Consider the following 22,936-nt stretch of genomic DNA (forward strand, 5'->3'; position numbering starts at 1 on the left):
CACCCCTGTACCCAATTTCCACTAAGATGGGGTGACGGGACAGGGGGAATCTTTGTGTGCTGCTGCCTCTCTGGGTCCCAAGCTGCTGGTGGCTGCTTGTGTCTAAACAGACCTTCAGGCGCCTGACCCTGAGTGCTTTCTTAAAGAGACAGCACGCTCATACACACTCACTCAGGCACACACACACTCTGTCACCAACTCCCCTAAACGCGCGCACACACTCTCTCTCTCCTTCACACAGTCCAACCCAACACACACACCAGGGCTCCCTGCATCCAGGTCACTTTCCCACCTGGGCAGTGCTGAGGCACCAGGATCTGCTGCTCTTCTGCCCTCCCCTTACACAGCCCAAACAGGGAAAGTGACGTGGATGCAGGGAGCCCTGACGTCGCTCCTCGCTTCCCCCTCACAGCCCCCTAGGACTGCGCAGGGCAGAAGAGCAGCAGTCCAGTGGGGGAGCGAGCAGCAATACCAGCTGCTTTGTGTATCCAGGTCAGTGTCTCCATGTGGGTGCAGGAGGGGGATGCAGGGGTTAGGGGCAAAGGGGGCACAGTGCAGGGGTTAGGGGCTCAGGAGGAAGGTGCAGGGGTAGGAGTGAAGGGGTGCAGGGATTGGGACACAGGAAGGGAGTGCAGGGGTTGGGATGAAGGGGACACAGTGAAGGGGTTAGAGGCACAGGAGGGGGCAGGTGTTGGGGTGCAGGAGGAGGGCAGGGATTGGGGGGAAGGGGGCATGCACAGTGCAGGGGTTAGGGACACAGGAGGGAGGTGAAGGGATTAGGGGTGAAAGTGGCACAGTGTAGGGGTTAGGGGGCAGGAGAAGGGGGCAGAGGTTGGGAATGAAGGGGGTGTAGGGATTAGGGGCATAGGAGGGGGAGCAGGCATTAGGGATGAAGGGGGCACGGTGCAGGAGGTAGGGGGGGAAGGGAGGGTGGGGAGCCCCTGGGGTATGGGGGGACACCATGCCCACGGGGACTAGGGTCACCAAAATGCAAGTTTGCCCAGGGTGCCATTTTCCCTAAGGCCGGGCCTGCCTATGCTGCTCGCCTGTATGCCGCTTTGGTCCCTGCACAAGTGATTGCCGATTGGTGGGGAGAAGTTTCCTACAATGGGGGAAGGAACAAAGCAGCTCTGCCAAGGAACCTTCAGCAGAGGATTGGCAAGTACCTCCAGGAAAGTTTCCTAGAGGTCTCTCTGGAGGATTCCCGTGAAGTCTTGGTGTGCATTAACACACTGTTCTGCCGTACGGTGTAGCTGCACAAGGGAATGTGAAGCACACACAGACACAGCTAGTCTTGTACATTTCTATCCCTTAACACACTTCTGCATATCACAAAGCAAAGAACAGCTCTACCTCATGTAACTGAGCAGCATCAATTCAAAAAGATCACTTTCTAGAGCTCCCCTCTTCTGCGTCATGCGAGCCAGAGACGGGGTGCTGGGACTGGCTCGAACCCTCCAGGGTCAAGAAATAATAATATAATATAATATAATATAATATATGGAGATATACCTATCTCATAGAACTGGAAGGGACCTTGAGAGGTCATTGAGTCCAGCCCCCTGCCTTCACTAGCAAGACCAAGAAGAGGTCCTGGCTTGCCACAGTATCGGACAACCCTGTCTCCTGTCCCATCTCATCCTCTAACTCCATTACCTTGGCCACCACTTCATCTTTGGGGTTGAGTCTGCTGTCTCCAGCCCCTAAATGTATCCACAGGGCTCTTGGCAGTGGAGTTGCTGCTGAGGATGGCGTACAGCTCCTTATAGAAGCGGCATTTCTTCAGCACAGCACCAAAGTGATGGTTTGACTTCTTTGCCTCCTGGTATGCCTGCCTCAGCTCCTTTATCTTCGCACAGCACTGATGCGTGTCCTGTTCGTAGCCCTTATCCAACATGCCACGAGAAATCTGACCATAGGTATCAAAGTTCCTATGGCTGAAATGGAGCTGGGACTGCACAGCCACCTCTCCCCACAGCAGAACTCAGTTGTGCTCTGAGCGGGAGAGGGTTTGCTGTGTGGAGCCGCCATGGTCAGCTGGGAAGATGTGATGTGAGCTCTCCAGGCTGAGCAAACAGGAAGTGGAATTTCAAAAATTCCCATTCCTTTAAAGGGGGAGGGGCAGATGTGTACCTGGGTGCAGGGCAGCGGAGTTCAAACTGCTAACCAGAGCGGTTAGGATGGGCATTGTGGGACACCAACTGGAGACCATTTACAGTGACATAACCAAGTGCAGTGTCTCCACTGACACTTTGTCAATCAAACTTTGCCACAAAAAGCTCTATGCCTCTCATTGAGGTGGTTTTATTTTGTTGGCAAAGCAGGAGTGTTTTGTCGGTTTTAGGAGCGCTGTAGTATTTACACCTCTACTGTTTTGTTGACGGAAGCTGACTTTTGTCAACAAAACTCTGTAGTGTAGGCAAGGCCTTAGCAGTAAACAGTAATTGGGATAGACTATAAAATGTTTTTACAAAAGGTAGATTGTGCCAGACCAACCTGATCTCCGTCTTTGAGATGATAACTGATATTTTAGACAAAGGAAAGGCAGATCAAATCTAGCTGGATTTCAGTAAGGCATTTGATACTGTTCCACATAGGAAATTATTAGTTAATTTGGACAAGATGGGGATTAATATGGGAATTGAAAGGTGGATAAGGGGCAACTAGAATGGAGCATACTGAAAGATGAACTTTCAGGCTGGAGGGAGGTTATTAGTGGAGTTCCTCAGAGATGGTCTTGGGACCAATCTTATTTAACATTTTTGTTTATGACCTTGGCCCAAAAAGTGAGTGTGTGCTCATAAAATTTGCAGATGACACAAGGTTGGGAGGTATAGCCAATAGGGAGGAGGACTGGAATATCACACAAGAAGATATGGATGACCTTGTAACTGGAGTAATATAAATGGGATGAAATTTAATAATGCAAAGTGCAAGTGAATGCCAACAGTCATCAGCAGGCAGAATTGAACCTGGGTCCTCTGGAGCTAAATGCATGAGCTTAAAGCCACATGGCTCTTAGTTTAGGCTGTAGCAGACTCATTAGTCTCTAAGTGGTCTCAGTGTCAAAAGAGGGGGACAGAGAACCACACCCAGGCGGTGTGTTGGTTACTTCCCCTAACTGAGGAAGCACGTCTTGAACTTCAGAGACTTCCCAGTTGATATCCCGGATGAGCCCCCACTTGTAACACCCACAGATCCGGTCATCGGTGGGCAGGATTGAACCTGGGACCTCTGGAGCTAAATGCATGAGGCTCTACTGTGTGAGGTAAAAGCCATAAGACTCCTAGCTGAGGCTGTAGCAGACTCATTAATCTCTAAGGGGGACAGAGCACCACACCCAGGAGGTGTGTGCATTACACAAGGTCATCATTTAGGTCTGATCTACACTGGGGGAGAAGGGGAGAAATCGACCTAAGAGACGCAACTTCAGCTACAAGAATAGCTCATGGCGCAGGGTCGATTGCCACGACTCCCCCATTGGTTTTGCTTCCACCTCTCACCGAGCTGGAGTTCAGCAGTTCAGCAGTCGACGGGAGAGCGATCGGGGATCGATTTATCGCATCTACACTACACATGATAAACTGATCCCTGATAGATCGATCGCTACCCACTGATCCGGCAAGTAGTGTAGACGTAGCCATAGGGACTAACAAGAATTTTTTGCTATAAACTGTATCATTTGGAAGCGACAGAGGAGGAAAAAGACCACCAGGGTGTATTGGTTGATCAAAGATGACTATGAGCCGTCAATGTGATGCAGCCATTAAAACAGCTAATGCAGTCCTAGGATGCACCAAGCAAGGTATTTACAGTAGAGAGAGGGAAGTGTTGGTACCATTCTACAAAGCACTGCTGAGACCTCATCTGGAATACTGTGTGCAATTCTGGTCTCCCATGTTTAAGAAAGATGAATTCAAACTGGAACAGGTGCAGAGTGGGGCTACTAGGATGCCCTGAGGAATGGAAAACCTATCTTATGAGAGGAGACTCAAAGAGCTTGGCTTGTTTAGCCTAACTGAATGAAGGCGGAGGGGAAATCTGAGTGCTCTCTGTAAATACATCAGAAGGATAAATACCAGGGAAGGATAGGAGTTATAAAGTTAAGCGCCAATGTGGACATACGAACAAATATGTATAAACTGAGCATCAACAAGTGAGGCTCAAAATTAGGTGAAGGTTTCTAACCTTCAGAGGAGTGAAGTTCTGGAACAGTGTTCCAAGGGGAGCAGAGGGGGCAAAAAACCTAACTGGCTTCACGACTGAGCTTGAGAAGTTTATGGAGGGAATGGTATGATGGGACTGCCTACTATGGCACGTGGCCCATCTGCGACTGCCAGTAGCAAAAATCCCCAACTGCCGGAGACAGAGCTCTAATGGGGAGGGCTCTCAGTTACTACAGAGAATTCTTTCCAGGTATCTGCCTGGTGGGTCTTGCTCACATGCTCCAGGACTAACTGATTGCCGTATTTGGGTTCAGGAAGGAATTTTCCCTGAGTCAGATTGGCAGAAAGCCTGGGTTTTTTTTGCCTTCCTCTGCCACATGGGGCCTGGGTAACTTGCAGGGTTAAACTAGTGTAAATGGTGGATTCTCTGTAACTTGAAGTCTTTACATCATGATTTGAGGACTTCAGTAACTCAGCCAGAGGTTAGTGGTCTATTTCAGGAGTGGGTGGGTGAGGTACAATGTGCAGGAGGTCAGTCGAGATGATCATTATGGTCCCTTCTGACCTTAAAGTCCATGAGTTCATACAGAGATGCAAAGGGCAAAAGGTGTCATTTACTCTGCTGTGCTGGCTACTAATGCCATGGAGAGCAGTGCATGGTGGACAGCAGCTTCTTTCGATATGTCTACACTGCAATTAGACACCTGAAGTTGGCCTATGCCAGCTGATTCAGGCTCACAGAGCTCAGGCTGCGGGGCTCTTTCATTTCAGTGTAGCCTTCCATGCTCTGGCTGCAGCCTGGACTCTAGGACCCTGTGAGGTGGGAGGGTCCCAGAGCTTGGCCTGCAACCTAAGCCAAAAGTCGACATTGAAATAAAACAGCCCCACAGACCAAGCACAAGCCAGCTGCAGGTGCCTAAATGCAATTTATACATACCCTTTAAAGGCTACTACATCTCTACCTCCATGCATGCGGTACTGCTCTCCCCCTACATGCACAGACCAACAAAGGAAATAACCTGCAGGATACTGTAAAACTGAGCCACATGGAAGACCTCTTTACTGTGAAGTTTAGGTCTCTTCCCCAGTCTAGAGTATTGCTAATTCTTTAATCTTTAAGGCATGCATTTATCAGTCTTTGGACATGTGGAGCAAATGGATGTTTGGAAGGGAGTATGATTTTATGCAAACTGTGGGATACATTTGCTTCATTATTATTAATTTGTATTACAGTAGCACCTTTAGGTCCCAACCAAGGTCAGGATTGCTTTATGCTAGGCACTGTACATGCCCATCTCCATCTCAAAGGGTTAATCGAAGGCCCTGATCCTTTAGAGAGGGCCTAAATAAACAAAATAGGCAAAAAGTGGGATAAGGGAGGTATTACTATCACAATTGTATTGATGGGGAACTGAGACATTAAGTGACTTATTCAAGGTCACACAAGACATACGGAGCAGAGCTCCTGGAACCCAGTTCAGTACTTTAATGACAAGACCATCCTTTCCTTTATGGCCCAGCCTCTTTTGCTGGGTGAAAGGCTGAGTTTGTTGCTCTTCTCACATCTTTGCCAAATTTCATTTTTTAATCATTTGCTAAGGGCACTAGGAGCCTGGCATAGATTCTCTTTTCAATATAAATATGTGCTGAAAGATGAAATAAGAGGGCAGCAATCCTAGAACACCTGGAACTAAATAAATGGTGAAAACTAGGGCACTGAGTGTCATGTTGATGTACTAGTGAAAACAAAACATCTATGTTATTAATAAATAAGCCACTTTGTTCAGTGGCTGAAAATAACAAAACAAATTAATTTTAGGATGAATGTGTATGTGCTTTTGGCTAAACAGATGCTGTACATTAAAAGGGAGAATGCTATGTACAAGTGTTCGTTATTGTTGCTGCATTTTTAAAGGAAATAACCTATCTTTAGGCTTCATTTTGTATTCGAGGAAGGACTTGACAAAGGAGAGTTTTTGTAATCCAGGTGCTTGGCATGTACAGCAACAGGAATAGCTTTTTTACAGTTCATACAAAAAACACCAGCTGGTATTCTTCTGCTTCAACACAAATCTTAAAATACTTGAGAAAATGCTACTCTTTGATACTTTCAGTGACCAATGGCTAATTGATTCACTTGCACCCTTGCATCGCTAGTATATTTTTAGATTAAACCAATCTCTCAGAACAATTTTTTCAAATGACTAACTCTTGGAAAATTTGCAGTTTGCCATAGAAATTTCCACTGACACAAACACAAACCAAAGGGCCTAGCTGCAGAAGCTAGGAACAGCATGCCACAAAATACACAAGCTCTGGAATCAGATTTCAGAGTAGCAGCCGTGTTAGTCTGTATCCGCAAAAAGAAGAACAGGAGTACTTGTGGCACCTTAGAGACTAACAAACCAACTGAGGCCTCTTAGAGTTGGTAAGACAACTCCCACCTGTTTATGCTCTCTGTATGTGTGTATATATATCTCCTCAATATATGTTCCATTCTATATGCATCCGAAGAAGTGGGCTGTAGTCCACGAAAGCTTATGCTCTAATAAATTTGTTAGTCTCTAAGGTGCCACAAGTACTCCTGTTCTTCTTTAAGCTCTGGAATGTGGTTCTGTGTTGACTTTGCATTCCTCAAGTGCAGGCTTATAAGAGGGCTGTAAAGGTTCATTAGCATGCAGACTTTCAGACATATTAACCCAATTGAGAGAAATATGCTACAGAGATATTACAGCTCATGGCAAGGTATAGCTACAGGCACATGAGGTGCTACACAGTGCTGATATTACAACTAGGGATTAAAAAAAAAATGCCATTAATGGTTAATAGTAATTGATGAAGTCTTGCTGAAAAACTTCTTTTGTATAGTAAACAAATATTTGCAGAATTTATTGCAAACATATTTGGCTTTGAGAGGCAACATGACCCTGTTACTACTATATGTTTCTGACATTTATTCCATAGGAAAATGCTTTTTCTCTTTTAGTTCAGTAGCAGTTACTTATGGCTATATTTACTTTCTGAGAAATAAAGATGAAATAGTAGAAGAAACCTTTTAGCTAAGGGCACCTCGTTCTTATCAATTTCTGCTGTTTTTTTTGTCAGCACCAGAAAATATATTGTGAAAACTGTTGCCAAAAATAAATTCAGGTGGAAGGTATTTAATTTCACCCTGCCATACTGCTGACTTCATGTGTGTTCTGTATCAATCAGAACGGAATCAAAATTCAATAATTATAAAGCAGAAGGAAGCTAGCCTGGTTTCTGAGGTTAACTATATATTATCTGCTGAGTTTTCATTTTTTGCGTATAGTGAGAATCAAAGTGATGGATCTAAATTAAATTCCAATACGTTTTGCAGTCACTACTATAATATAAGTATTGCCAAAGTGACTTTATACAGCACAAAGTAAATTATATTTCTACATGGATTTTTCTTTCTGAGTGATTGTAATTGGTGAATTTCTTTGAAATGCAGCCTGGAGTGAGAGGATATAATTCCTGTGGATTTCTTTGAGTCAGACTCAGCTATGATGTAAATGAAGGTGAAAGTTACACATCAGATATGAGTGGGTGTAAATGCAAAGTAAAAACATGGCAGGCAAGGGGTCAGCACAACAATAGCCGAATGAGAGTTGTAAAACTGAAATATGCTCTATGGACATTGCTTATTGCAGCTAGAAGGCTCTTTTCATTTCCAAAGGATTGAGTTGTGCATGTGGCTGCATGCTTGCACAGGGCAATATTGAGGTTTTAGAAATCCCTTTACTTCACTGCATGGGTTATCTGCATCACCAGAATCTGTATGACGAAAGCAACCACTGTCAGGCTATTTCTCCCTTGTCTGTGCAGGTGGGTGGGTAGTGGGTACTGGTTATAATCTTGGCTCTTCTCCTGCGATCTGCCATTTAATGTCATTGTGGCGCTTTCTCAGGGTGTCCAGAACTGTAAATAACCCTGCTAATCCTCTGCCTCAGCATAAAAGGGTTCTGTTGGTGCTAAACTGAGTGACAATTCCCTGCCACTCCCATTTGTTAGCCAGCCCCACAGATTCCTCTGGACTCTGGCAATCCTAACTGTGCTTTGAAGGTTAACCCTGAGTGTAATTCAGTTCCTGAACTCTCCAGAAGCCTCCCCCTGCAGTATCCAGCCTGTTTCTGGATGCTCACAGACATTACCCAGACCTATAGGCGTAGTTTTACTTCTATATTTGTGGGGGGTGGCTCCAGTCAAGCCATCAGAGCTGCATGGGGGGGGGGGGGGGGGAGGGCAAATTCTGTGCCGGCCCACAGGGGCACCATTTGAGATTTTTCGAGGCAGGGGAGAAACTTTAACCGTGATTCCAGGGGCTATTTAGGCAACTGAAAACTCTATTTCTTTTGCAAATAATAACTTAGAAATTATTTGACAGGAGCACTGTATCTAATTCCTATATCAAGAAAGAAAATTAAATAAATATTAGACCCACTCAGCTCTAATACTAACATGTTCAGACATCTTGTGACAAGTCACTTAAGGGACACTGGTTAGCATAGGTGCTAACTTCCCCTCTTCCCGGTGGGTGCTCAACCCCCCTGGCCCTGCCCCTGATCCACCTCTTCCTGCCCCTGCACCGCCCTCACCCCGCCCCATTCCACCACTTCCCAAAAGTCCCTGCCTCCTTCCTGCCCCCATTCCACCCCCTTCCCTCAAGTCCCCGCCCCTGCCCTTCCTCTTCTCTGTCTCCTCCCCTGAGCGTGCCGTGTCCCCGCTCCTCCCCCTCCCTCCTGGAAAGTCCTAAGTGCCGCCAAACAGCTCTTAGGTAGTGGTGGGGTGGGAAGCGCTGGGAGGGAGGGAGAGGAGCGGGGACACAGTGCACTGGGGCAGGGAGAAGGAGATGAGGAGCGGGGAGCTTGGCTGCTGGTGGGTGCGGAGCACCTGCTAATTTTTCCACATGGGTGTTCCAGCCCCAGAGCACCCACCGAGTTGGTGCCTATGCTGGTTAGGTTTAAAATTGTACTGTATATTCTTACTCAGATACACTTACTGAAGTCAGAATGGACCATCATGATCATCTAATATGACCTCCTGCACATTGCAGGCCACAGAACCTCACCCAGTCATTCCTGTAATAGACCCCTGACCTCTGGCTGAGTTACTCAAGTCCTCAAATCATGATTTAAAGACTTCAAGTTACAGAGAATTCACCATTTATTCTAGTTTAAATCTGCAAGTGACATGCCCCATGCTGCAGAGGAAGCGAAAAACCACCAGTGGTCTCTGCTAATCGGACCTGGGCGAAAATTCCTTCCCAACCCCAAATATGGTGATCAGTTAAACTCTGAGCATGTGGGTAAGATCCACCAAGAAGATACCTGTGTGACGGGTTGGATCACAGAAACCCCCTTGGAAGCTGCCACCTGATATACCAAGACTACCCCTGCTTCTGTTTTCCCTGCCAGCTCAGGACTCCAGCACCCTGTCTTGCTGAGCCAGACACTCCCATCTGCTCCAACACAGACCCAGGGTCTGAATCACTTGCCCCAAAGCTGCAAGTTTACCTGAAAACAGCTCACAAAAGTGTGCTTGTCTCTAGCACTCAGATGCCCAACTCTCAATGGGGTCTAAACCCAGATAAATCTATTTTACCTGCATAAAGCTTATGTAGGGCAAACTCATAAATTGTTTGCCCTCTATGACACTGATAGAGAGATATGCACAGTTGTTTGCTCTCCCAGGTATTAATACATACTCTGAGTAAATTACTAAATAAAAAATGATTTTATTAAATACAGAAAATAGGATTTAAGTGGTTCCAAGCAGTAACAGACAGAACAAAGTAAGTCACCAAGCAAAATAAAATAAAATGCACAAATCTATGCCTAATCAAACTGAATACAGATAATCTCACCCTCAGAGATGCTTCAGTAAGTTTTTTTTCAGACTGGACACCTTCCAGGCCTGGGCACAATTCTTTCCCCTGGTACAGCTCTTGTTCCAGCTTAGGTGATAACTAGGGGATTCTTCATGATGGCTCCGCCCCCTTTGTTCTCTTCCACCCCTTTATATATCTTTTGCATAAGGCGGGAACCCTTTGTCCCTCTGGGTTTCCACCCCCCCGCACTGGAAAAGCACAAGGTTAAAGATGGATTCCAGTTCAGGTGACATGATCACATGTCACTGCAAGACTTCATTGCCCACTTGCCAGCACACACATATACAGGAAGACTAACAGGTAAACACAGCCATCTGCAGACAATGGTCCTTGTTAATGGGAGTCATCAAGATTCCAAACCATCATTAATGGCCCACACTTTACATAATTACAATAGGCCCTCAGAGTTTTGTATCTAAAACTAGAAATATAAATCATGAGTGATACATTTCTACAAATAGGATGATCACACTCAGTAGATTATGAGCTTTGTAATGATACCTTACAAGAGACCTTTTGCACGAAGCATATCCCAGTTGCATTATATTCACTTATTATCATGTTTTTATAAAACCATATAGACTGCACAACGTCACAACCTGGGAAAAAAATTCTCTATAATAACTCAGAGCCCTCCCCATCTAGTGTCCCATCTTCAGCCATTGGGGATTTTTGCCACAGGGAGCCACACACCATTGTAGGCAGTCCTGTCATACCATCCCCTACATAAACTTATCAAGCGCAGTCTTGAAGCCAGTTAGGTTTTTTGCCTCTACTGCTCCCCTTGGGAGGTTGCTCCAGAACTTCACTTCTCTGATGGTTTGAAACCTTCACCTAATTTCAAGCCTAGACTTGTTGATGGCCAGTTTATATCCATTTTTTCTGGGGTACACATTGGTGTTTAACTTAAATAACTCCTCTCCCTCTCTGGCATTTATCCCTCTAATGTATTTATAGAGCGCAAGCATATCTCCCCTCAGCCTTCGTTTGGTTAGGCAAAACAAGCCAAGCTCTTTGTCTCTCCTCTCAAAAGGTTTTCCATTCCTCAGATCACCTAGTAGCCCTTCTCTGCACTTATTCCAGTTTGAATCCATCTTTCTTAAGTATGAGAGACCAGAATTGCACATAGTATTCCAGATGAGGTCTCAGCGGTGCTTTGTATAATGGTACTAACACTTCTCTGTCTCTACTGGAAATACCTTGTCTGATGCACCCCGGATGCACTATTAAATATCATCCCATTTCTATTACTCCAGTTTAGAAGGTCATCCAGATCTTCTTGTATGATATTCTGGTTCTCCTCCATATTGGCAATACCTCCCAACTTTGTGTCATCTGCAAATTTTATTAGCACACACTCACTTTTTGGGCCAAGGTCTGTAATAAAAACGTTAAATAAGATTGGTCCCAAGACTGATCCCTGAGGAACTCCACTAGTAACCTCCCTCAGCCTGACAGTTCACCTTTCAGTCTGACCCACTGTAGTCTCCCCTTCAACCAGTTCCTTATTCACCTTTCAGTTCTCATATTAATCCTCATCTTCTCCAATTTAACTAGTAATTTCTCATGTGGAACTGTATTTAAGGCCTTGGCTACACTGGCGCTGTACAGCGCTGCAACTTGCTGCGCTCAAGGGTGTGAAAACGCCCCCCCGAGCGCAGTGAGTACAGCGCTGTAAAGCGCCAGTGTAATCAGAGCCTGCAGTGCTCCACGCTCGCTGGCAGCGCTCCATGCTATTCCCTTCGGAGAGGTGGAGTACATACAGCGCTGCGAGAGAGCTGGCGGCACGACTACACTCGTGCTTCACAGTGCTGCCGGGAAGTCCCGAGTGTAGCTAAGGCCATAGTAACTTTGTTGCTACCTCTTGAATCCAACAATTGAAACAATTGTAGAAAATTACTTACAATTACTTTCTAGTATTTAGGCTATTTACTTTTTGCAGTTCACCAAGCTTGGAACAGATAATTTAACTTTCTTATCTTAATCACTCTGTTTATAAACAACATTCTGACTCCCTGCCTCAGGGGCCCAAGCTGGGAGAAGTCTCCTGTCTCCTCTGCAGAACTCATTACACTGCACACTCAGATTCCCTGCCTGAATGAGGTCCTCCTCCCCCCAAACTCTGCCCAGGCCCAGTCCATTGTTTCTAGAGACACAGTTGACATACCAGCTTGCTTAGTTTAACCAGGAATTCACACTCTGTTTCATATAACAGCACTGAGATATGCTTATGCTAAAAAAAGAAAAGTTTATTATCAAGAACTGTGAGTTAAGTGATACTAAGCAAGAATGATAGTGATAGAAGTGATTAGAAATAAAACAGAAGTATAACATGTTTCTCAGTGACTAACATTTAACAGGCTACAATCCTTGACTAAAGCAACCTTTCAGTGCCACACACCTACATGGCAGGGGATCTATCATTCAAAGATAGGAAGAACGCTGACTTTGTTGTCCCCTAAATGATGGATAACTAAACTGTTTTTTGCTTCTCCTGTCACAGGGCCCACTCACCAATGCAGCTCCTTCTGCTGGCTGTCACAGTGATTAGCTCTGCCAGCCAGTGAGCCCTCTACTTGTGGTGTCTCTCCTACCATCTTTCCTGCCTGCAGACCTGCCTCAGTCCAAGTACCACAGCAGCCTCTTCATAACTTGGCCCTCTGGCTGTGTCACCATCTGTGTTTTCTGCCTTCTGAGGTGGAGGGGGTCCAAGTTCTATAGTTCAGCCACTTCCCCAGAGACGAGTGGGAGGGACCTGGGCCCTCCCACTTCTCTGGGTCCCCACTCAAGGACCTTGTAGATAGCAGCCTCCCAATGCCTCTCCTTAACTTCTCCACTAGTGATGCTTCAATTCCCTGGGCCACTTCCCCATGGTCTCAGCACCTTATCTGCCCTCTTCTCAGGGCCTTCAGCCTGCAAATCCCAGCAGCCAGCCAGGAGTTCCCTCTTGCTTTCCTGGTCCCTGCCAGCAACTTCTCTGTCCAAGGTGCTACCTTCCTGCAGCCCACTAGGAACACTGTCCTCTCTCCTTGGGCTCCCTGCAGCAACTGACTCACTATGGCTCTGCAGCTCCTTTTATGTGAGCCCAGTCGGCTCTGATTGGCTGTTCCATGCAGCCTCCCTTCAATTGGCTGCCCTTAAACCCTTCCTTTCCAGTGTGGGGTGAACAACCCACCACACTCCTTATATTCCCCAAAGTTTATCACCAGAGTTAGGATGAACTGGAGTTTAGACTCTAGTGTCTTCCTATACTGATTCCACATCCTCCTGTTAAATTGCTCCTCCTGTTTATCTCTGATGCAAAAGGAATTGCCCATTGTCTCTGGCATCACCATGCTCAATTTACATTGGAGACAGAGAGACAACTATCCTCCCTCTGGTCTGGAATAAAACCCGCTTCTCCCTTTGTTCGGTTACAAACTTCAAAGTATAATATGAGAAAGTATCTATAATTCCTCATCTAGTGTTAATACATCCATTTCACAATGATATTAATGACCACTGTGTCACCAGGTTTCATTTGATATCTCACATGATATTCTTTATAGATAAACACTATGACAGCAATGTGCTAAGTGTAGAGAGTTTGCCAGGCCTGACAAGAGTTGTTGGAACAGAGTAGTGAACCACAATGGGCCTATGTCAGAGCCAGTTAGTGCTGATTACTTCCCTCCAGAGCAAGGGGGAAGCAGGAGCAAGACTGTGACTCTCAGGGTACATCTACACTACAGGGGGGAGTCGATTTAAGATACGCAAATTCAGCTACGTGAATAGCGTAGCTGAATTCGACATATCGCAGCCGACTTACCCCGCTGTGAGAATGGCGGCAAAATCAACTTCTGCGGCTTTCTGTCGACGGCGCTTACTCCCACCTCCGCTGGTGGAGTAAGAGCGTCGATTCGGGGATCGATTGTCGCGTCCCGACGGGACGCGATAAATCGATCCCCGAGAGGTCGATTTCTACCCGCCGATTCAGGTGGGTAGTGTAGACCTAGCCTCAGAGTTATAATTTGATTCCTTCTGAGTTCTTGGGGTAGCAAAGGATGCACTGCCCATGACTCAGACTCAATTGCAATGTGCCAATCCAGTCTCAAAAGGATTACTGAGGTTTTGGAATGATAATCAAAATGTTTCAGTTAACAAGAACTTAGTTATGTCAGAATCCACGTAGGGAAGACAGATGTTTTATAGGTTTCACTACTCCATAAAGAAAGACATCTGAGGAAGGACTCAATTAAATATGCAGTATATCAAGTGGTGTATGTAATGTTAATCTAAGTGAGTAAATCAGATCAGCATAAATAACTGTATAGAGGGCACACTGTACAAGAAGATATCACATAACATTAAATGGAAATGAGAAAACACATCATCTTTCAGGCACTGAATAATAATCATGCAAATTGGACTCTACAAATACAGGCTATTGAAGCAAAAAATAAAGCAATCATTATAAAAACACCACACACACCAAAACAACAAAACCTCAACATAATTCCAGTTTTTTCATCCAGAACATCTTAATTTTTTATGTTGCAGAAAACTTTTCTGCCATTCCTTCCATATTAATAAAAACTTCAGTCTCTAAAGCCAGTGGGATATTTGTATGTGTAACTGTATCTGAGCTTTTCCTGTACCACCTCCTTTTATATCTGTAATCCACACATCTTCTTTTGAAAAAAATGCTAAATCATTCTTTTCAAATTTGTATGTCATCTTACTTGCTTTGATAAAGTGAATTTAAAAATTACATTGGAAAATTGGTTGACAATCAAGCTGAGTCCCCAGTGGACTTTAAATGCTCCCCAGAGCACTGTAAAACTCAAGCATAACCTTGTGTTGCCATCCATTTGGATCTAATTAGATGTGACAGTATCAAAGCCTTTAACTTAGTCAACAGAACCGATATGAAGAGGGACACAAAAATCAGGAAACCACCAATTCTGTATTTTCCTGAAGATACTAGTAGAAACTCAAGGTGGTTTTAACTACAAGGAGCATATCCTAAAGTGTTGCTGATCTGTCTGAGGACTGTTGTAACTTATGCTCAGTCCCAAGGAAACAAAATAGCAGCAGAGATTGGGCATGGCACAGGGGCGCCTTAGCTATGCTCCTCCCATAGATCTAGCTTCTTGCTTCTATGATAGGACTAGAGCCACTACACTGGCTCTAACTACAGAGAAACACCCTCTCACTGGGGTGATACAAAATACTGCCCTGTCTCTAGCATTCCTTTTATGGGAGGAAGACTATTGAGACTGTTGTGGCAAGAGAACTCTGGTAATGATAAAGTCAGACTTAGGTGTTGTAATAATAAAAGACATTGCTAGAACCCAGGTATTTCAGGGGAGAAAAAAAGACAGGAAGAATAGATATTGTAGTTGATTAGATGAAGGGACTGTCCTGAAAACACCAATAAAATTACCACAGGTACCTAACATGTATAAAGCCCATTTCTCTTAAAATGCAAGAGTAGTTCAGTAGAGTTACCCAAAATCTAAAACATATTCTGAAAATTCACATTCCCCTTTACTGGTTGATCCCCAGAGGATATGAGCCTTCTATGACTGCAAGCTAAAGGACTTATTCCTTTAGATCAAATGGCAGAGGATCATGTTTTTAGTGGTGGACAACCCAATCTCCATTGACTATCCATGACAGCATTTTTTCCACATGCCTGCCATCTGCAGGGATCATTAGGACCCGGCAAACCCATTGAAAAAGCATTAATGTGGTTATTTTTGACCACACAGTCTGAAATGTAGTCACGTTCCATGACTCATTTCTGTTTGAAGTACAGTCGTCTTCTTCTGCTTCTTGTAATTATTATTTTAAACAACGGTGGGTAATTTCTTCACAAAACAGTTGTACCAAGCATGAAGGAAAGGTACATCATTGTTGGCTGGATTTATTCCAAGAGGATCATCCACACTACAGCAATACTGTTAGCAAAGTGGTGATGCTTATGGGATGGGGCAGCAGGGAGTGCTTCATCAGTTAACTAAAGAATTTTCAACTATCCCAAATGTCTATCTTTAAAAGCATGTTTAAAATAAAAAAAAGACTTAAAAAGAAGGGAGCTATATAATTTCCTATGACAATATGATGTTGTAATTGTAATGTTTTTCATATATCATAAATTGCTATATACTGCTATTTAGGGATGCAGAGAACTGATTCAGAAACTACAAGAGCAGGGCTCAAATTGAGATGGTACGCAGCAGTACAATGTCAAACCCCTATCTGAAATGATAATTTTATTCTCTAGCATCTCGTTTTTCATTTTTTAAAATAAGCAAGTCTGTAGCTGTTATGTTTGCAAGAAAAAAACTCAGGAATGTGAACTGAGTGTTAACAGATGCAGAGATGTCCATCTGTGGCCAGGTCTACACTAGAAAAGTTTTGTTAGTATAGCTATAAGGGCAAACTCTTCTAATGTAGACACAGCTTACACTAGCAAAAGAGTGCTATTAACACAAGAATTCCCTCAAGGGGGATTAAAAGTCAATGCAATAGCCTGTGCATGTTTTGCAAAGTAATACACTGTTGCAAGCATGCCTGTTGGGTAAAAAGTTGTTGTCACCTGTTGCTGTCCTCAAAAGTTCTTTTGAAGATGTATCCGTACAATAGTTATCGCACAGCCCTCAGCGACCTCTATCTTAGGCCTTTATACTTCCACACATAACTGTAGCAACTGAGCATATTTCCCCTACCATTCCAGATGATTGTTCGTGGTTCAAAGAAATTATTTAGGGATGCTCTTTTTTTCCCCAAATGTTTGCTGACCCTGGTTTTAACTGCTCTTTTTGAAGCAACATGACTCCTATTTCTCAGAAGGTCTTGTCTATATTGGGAAAATGCATGTTATAAAGTGTGTTGGCTGGTTGTGATTAATATGTGTCTCTGGATTAATTTTAGAAGTGTGAGCAACCAGGGTGATGTCGGTGGTGGGAGTCTGCTATAGACCACCAGACCAGGGGGATGAGGTGGACAAGGCTTTCTTCCGGCAACTAACAGAAGTTACTATAGCACAGGCCCTGATTCTAATGGGAGACTTAAATCACCCTGATATCTGCTGGGAGAGCAATACAGCGGAGCACAGACAATCCAGGAAGTTTTTGGAAAGTATAGGGGACAATTGCCTGGTGCAAGTGCTGGAGGAACCAACTAGGGGCAGAGCTCTTCTTGACCTGCTACTAACAAACAGGGAAGAATTAGTAGGGGAAGCAAAAGTGGATGGGAACCTGGGAGGCAGTGACCATGAGATGGTCGAGTTCAGGATACTGACACAAGGAAGAAAGGAGAGCAGCAGAATATGGACCCTGGACTTCAGAAAAGCAGACTTTGACTCCCTCAGGGAACTGATGGCCAGGATCCCCTGGGAGAATAACATGAGGGGGGAAAGGAATCCAGGAGAACTGGCTGTATTTTAAAGAATCCTTATTGAGGTTGCAGGAACAAACCATTCCAATGTGTAGAAAGAATAGTAAATATGGCAGGTGACCAGGTTGGCTTAACAGTGAAATCCTTGCTGATCTTAAACACAAAAAAGAAGCTTACAAGAAGTGGAAGATTGGACAAATGACCAGGGAGAAGTATAAAAATATTGCTCAGGCATGCAGGAGTGAAATCAGGAAGGCCAAATCACACTTGGAGTTACAGCTAGCAAGAGATGTTAAGAGTAACAAGAAGGGTTTCTTCAGATATGTTAGCAACAAGAAGGTGATCAAGGAAAGTGTGGGCCCCTTCCTGAATGAGGGAGGCAACCTAGTGACAAAGGATGTGGAAAAAGCTAATGTACTCAATGCTTCTTTTGCGTCTGTCTTCACGAACAAGGTCAGCTCCCAGACTACTGCATTGGGCAGCACAGCATGGGGAGGAGGGGACCAGCCCTCTGTGGAGAAAGAAGTGGTTCGGGACTATTTAGAAAAGCTGGATGAGCACGAGTCCATGGCGCTGGATGTGCTGCATCCGAGGTTGCTAAAGGAGTTGGCAGATGTGATTGCAGAGCCATTATCTTTGAAAACTCATGATGATTGGGGGAGGTCCTGGAAAAAGGCTAATGTAGTGACCATCTTTAAAAAAGGGAAGAAGGAGGATCCGGGGAACTACAGGCCAGTAAGCCTCACCTCAGTCCCTGGAAAAATCATAGAGCAGGTCCTCAAGGAATCTATTCTGAAGCACTTAAAGGAGAGGAAAGTGATCAGGAACAGTCAGCATGGATTCACCAAGGGCAAGTCATGCCGACTAACCTATGGCCTTCTATGACGAGATAACTGGCTCTGTGGATGAGGGGAAAGCAGTGAACATGTTATTCCTTGACTTTAGCAAAGCTTTTGATACGGTCTCCCACAGTATTCTTGCCAGCAAGTTAAAGAAGTATGGGCTGGATGAATGGACTATAAGATGGATAGAAAGCTGGCTAGATCATTGGGCTCAACGGGCAGTGACCAATGGCTCCATGTTTTGTTGGCAGCCGGTATCAAGCCGAGTGCCCCAGGAGTCGGTCCTGGGGCCAGTTTTGTTCAATATCTTCATTAATGATCTGGAGGATGGCGTAGACTGCATCCTCAGCAAGTTTGCAGATGACACTAAACCGGGAGGAGTGGTAGATACGCTGGAGGGATCTAGACAAATTAGAGGATTGGGCCAAAAGAAATCTGATGAGGTTCAACAAGGACAAGTGCAGAGTCCTGCACTTAATACCGAAGAATCCCATGCACTGCTACAGATTAGGGACCGAATGGCTAGGCAACAGTTCTGCAGAAAGGAACCTAGGGATTACAGTGGACGAGAAGCTGGATATGAGTCAACAGTGTGCCCGTGTTGTCAAGAAGGTTAACGGCATTTTGGGCTGTATAAGTAGGGGCATTGCCAGCAGATCAAGGGACATGAGCATTCCCCTCTATTCAACATTGGTGAGGCCTCATCTGGAGTACTGTGTTCAGTTTTGGGCTCCACACTACAAGAAGGATGTGGAAAAATTGGAAAGAGTCCAGCAGAGGGCAACAAAAATGATTAGGGATCCGGAGCACATGACTTCTGAGGAGAGGCTGAGGGAACTGGGATTGTTTAGTCTGCAGAAGAGAAGAATGAGGGGGAATTTGATAGCTGCTTTCAACTACCTGAAAGGGGGTTCCAAAGAGGATGGATCTAGACTGTTCTCAGTGGTACCAGATGACAGAACAAGGAGTAATGTTCTCAAGTTGCAGTGGGGGAGGTTTAGGTTGGACATTCTATGATTCTATTATGATGCATTTTCCCATTGAGACAAATTGTAAATAAATATTATTCATATTCTATATTAAATACTAATTGACAGAGTAATGTTATTATTTAATATTAATGTTACTCTAACCCCCAGGGACCCTAGTCAGAATTGAGGCCCCATTGTGTTAGGTGCCATACAAACAAAGGCCCACCACATGAGCTCAGGTGTTCTCCCATGTGAAGCCAGAAGCAGAAGTGGAGCCACAGAGCTGTCAAAACCCATTCTTATAATCTTCAAATGCTAATCTTGCAGCCCATTTGAAAATTAGAGATTGGAGGTCTCTCAGATGAGGGGTATTCCACCAAGTATGAGTAGGCAGTGAATAATAATGTGTAAAGTGTAGTCGGAGAACATCCTTAATTTGAAGGAAACCCATCACTTCTCAGATTGGATATTTTTCATTCAATTAATTAGAATACTGTAGATTCTTTTTTGTTAATTACTTATGCTTTACATTTGTTATAGATACTACATTTTGATGACTACTGAAGCTAGATTGTTGATGTATGGAGCATAATCTGTATCTAATAAACAATGAATCCTCACTATATTATAACCAGTATGGATACATCTTGTGATATGATGCTCTCATGCTGTGCAGTTTCTATAGGGACACGTTTTTTTTCTTTCCTGTATATTCCTGGAAATGAAAAAAGAATGACACCAAAGTAAATAATTTTATGGCTGATTTCACTCAAGCAACTCCTCTGAGTCTGCTGATAGTTTGAAAAGAACTTAATAAAAAAACGGAAGGGGAGATATTGACTAGGATAAATAATAAGAACCAAGGTGAACAGAAATCCTGAAAGATTAATCTACTGCAGTATATAGAACTTCATATGATACCTCTGAATTAGACCTCCTTTAAACTACTGCAGCACAATGTGGACTCCAGAGTTCAATTTGCAATTATATCAGATTAGTAGAAATTGTTTTTCTATAAAGCACCTTATAGCATTTGCTTTGGTTAATCAGATTCAGTTATCAAATGTAACAAACCATAGCTGCATACACACAGAAATCAGTCACCACTGAGGGTCAGACCTTTAGCACCTAGACATCTGAAGTCCACAGGAGTGCAGGTCATATTTGCACTGTTCTTTTTAACAAACCATTGGTGCATACATATATTGTAGGTGTCACAGTCATCAAGAGTCTGCTTTATCTCAAGGTGACCCTGGACCCAAATCCTGGAACCAAACAGCCCTGATCTTTTGGGGCTTCAAAATACAAGCTGTAGATCTCAATTCTGCAAATAACCATGGGTTAGATTCACAAGGGGAATTTAGGCATTGCGGTGCTCAGCATTGCATCGCCTAACTTTTAGTGCCCTGCTACCTAGTGGAATTTACAACCCCGAGTTAGGTGCGCAGGCTGCCTATACAGTGCCTGGGTAGAGTTAGGTGTCTATAAAAGGAATCAATAGATGCCAGCACACTGAACATAGAGTTGCCTAAATTGGACAATAAAACAGGCAAAGGAGAAGGGTATGGCCTAAACTGTGCCACAGAGGGTTTGATCATGCCCCAGAGAGGGTTGACCTGACTACATAGGCTACTCAGAGGAAACAGAAGAGCTGCCTTCTTGGAACTGTATGTTGTATTTTTGAGGTTAGTGCTTGTGATACTGCAGGGAGGGAAAGCGACTAGATACTTTAGCCAAGTGGGTGTCAATCTGAGTTAAACTAACACCCAAAGATGTGGTCAAATCTAGGTTTCTAGTGAACTCTTCTGCATCATCAACCCTGGGCCCTGCTGTAACCAAACTCCAAATCCAAATATCCCCAACTCTTGGGGAGTTCAAAATCTAGTGGCTTGGGGCAAATCTCTTATTTTAATGCAAACTGAGACAGTCATTAGTTCCTTCCAGAATGAGCTGTATATTTATTATTCGGGACCGAGAGAGCAACATCATTCATTCTCACATTAGATGTAGGCTGAAAAAGGACAGTGCCCTTTCCATGCTCCGTGTGACTGCTATGTGCATGTTTAAAATGAAGTACTGGCATAGCTACTTTAAATCACTGTATTTGTAAACAACATTTTTTTTCAGACCTGTCATAGGCATTCATCTATATGGAGAACTAGGGGCTCAATTCTGAAAAGCCTAAACAGACACTTAGGCACCCAAATACATGCAAGAAGAGGAACCATTATTTTATTAAAGGATGTTCTATAGAGCTCATTGCAGTGGTAAATGAACACCTCACAGCATTAATGAATTTATATTGCACCCTTGTGAGGTTGGGGAGTTTTCTTGTCTCCATTTGACAAATTGAAAACTGAGGCACAGGACAATCAAGAAACTTGGCCAAAGTTAAAGAGGAAATTTGTGGTAGGCCAGGAACAAAACCAAATTAGAGTTTCACTCCAGTGCCTTATCCATAAGACCATCCTTCCTTCCACCCACCAGAAAATCATCAATCATTTTACAGTGTCTATGAGTGAGACAATTTCAAAAGAGCAGTTAGTGAACTAAAGGAAGTCCTACACAGTGCTGCTCCCTTTTTAAGGCAAAATGGGAGGGAATTTGTTATTTATTATTTGTTTTATGGTAGCGATTAGTGCTAACGCTCATGGTGCTAGGTGCTGTCCATAAATATAACAAAGATGGTCTAGCGCATATCAAAACTCTATTTGGGGAAGAAAGATAGAGAAGCTGTTACTATTGTAAATTTTTTTAGCTTGATTTTTAAATTTATTTTGCTTTCATAATCTGCCAAACTTTCCTCTACACTCAAGCTTTCACTTCTGTGCATGATCAAATAGGTAGGGATCAGACTGAGAATTTGGGATGCTGCAGTAAGCTGTATGCAAAAGGGAGTATCATGTAGCAAGCTGTGTGCAAAAAAATGCAGGAGCTTCATTTTCTTAGCGGAAAGCAATGTGTTCCCTGTTGAAAATTGATTTCCGCTTGCAGCCAAATCTACAAAAGTGCATCAGGAAAAAACAAACATCCCTCCCCCACCCCAAGCCCCCATAACCACTCCTATATTGAATTACATTTTGCTGCTTTTACTTTATATAAGAAGTTTTGAAAATTTCATTTGAAAAATGCTATTAAGGGAGTGCATTTTTAAAAGTGCAGAGAAGGCAAAAACAAGTCAAGTTATAAGAATACATATCTAATGAGCTAAGATGACTCAGAGTCATCTTAGCTCATTAGATATGGCTCAGCAACATGCATTGTGTAATTCAACAACATACAGTTTTTAAACTCTATTATGAAGAACTGACTGATAGATTAAATAGGAGCATCTTATTGCTGTACATGAAAAGAATGTCCTCCCTGCAAGCCAAGGACAGAGAGGAATAGGAGGAACTAGCCTGGGTTTAATTTTCCAACGCTTACTCCAGGAATAAATTGTTTTCAGGGAACAAATAAGAACAACACAGCTCCATAATCTATGAACTGCAAAATGTCTTGCTTTGAGTATAATTGCCACCTACTTGCAGTCCTCTAAGGAGAGAATAAAAGCATTAATGCAAAATGTTAATGATACATGGCAAACTTAACCATTTTTACTATCTTCCTTCTTTACATCTAATTTATAGCTGTAAGGGAGCTTTATTACCTCCTCTTTTG

Source organism: Trachemys scripta, chromosome 2, assembly GCF_013100865.1.
Source record: "Trachemys scripta elegans isolate TJP31775 chromosome 2, CAS_Tse_1.0, whole genome shotgun sequence".
Lineage (NCBI taxonomy): Eukaryota > Metazoa > Chordata > Testudines > Emydidae > Trachemys > Trachemys scripta.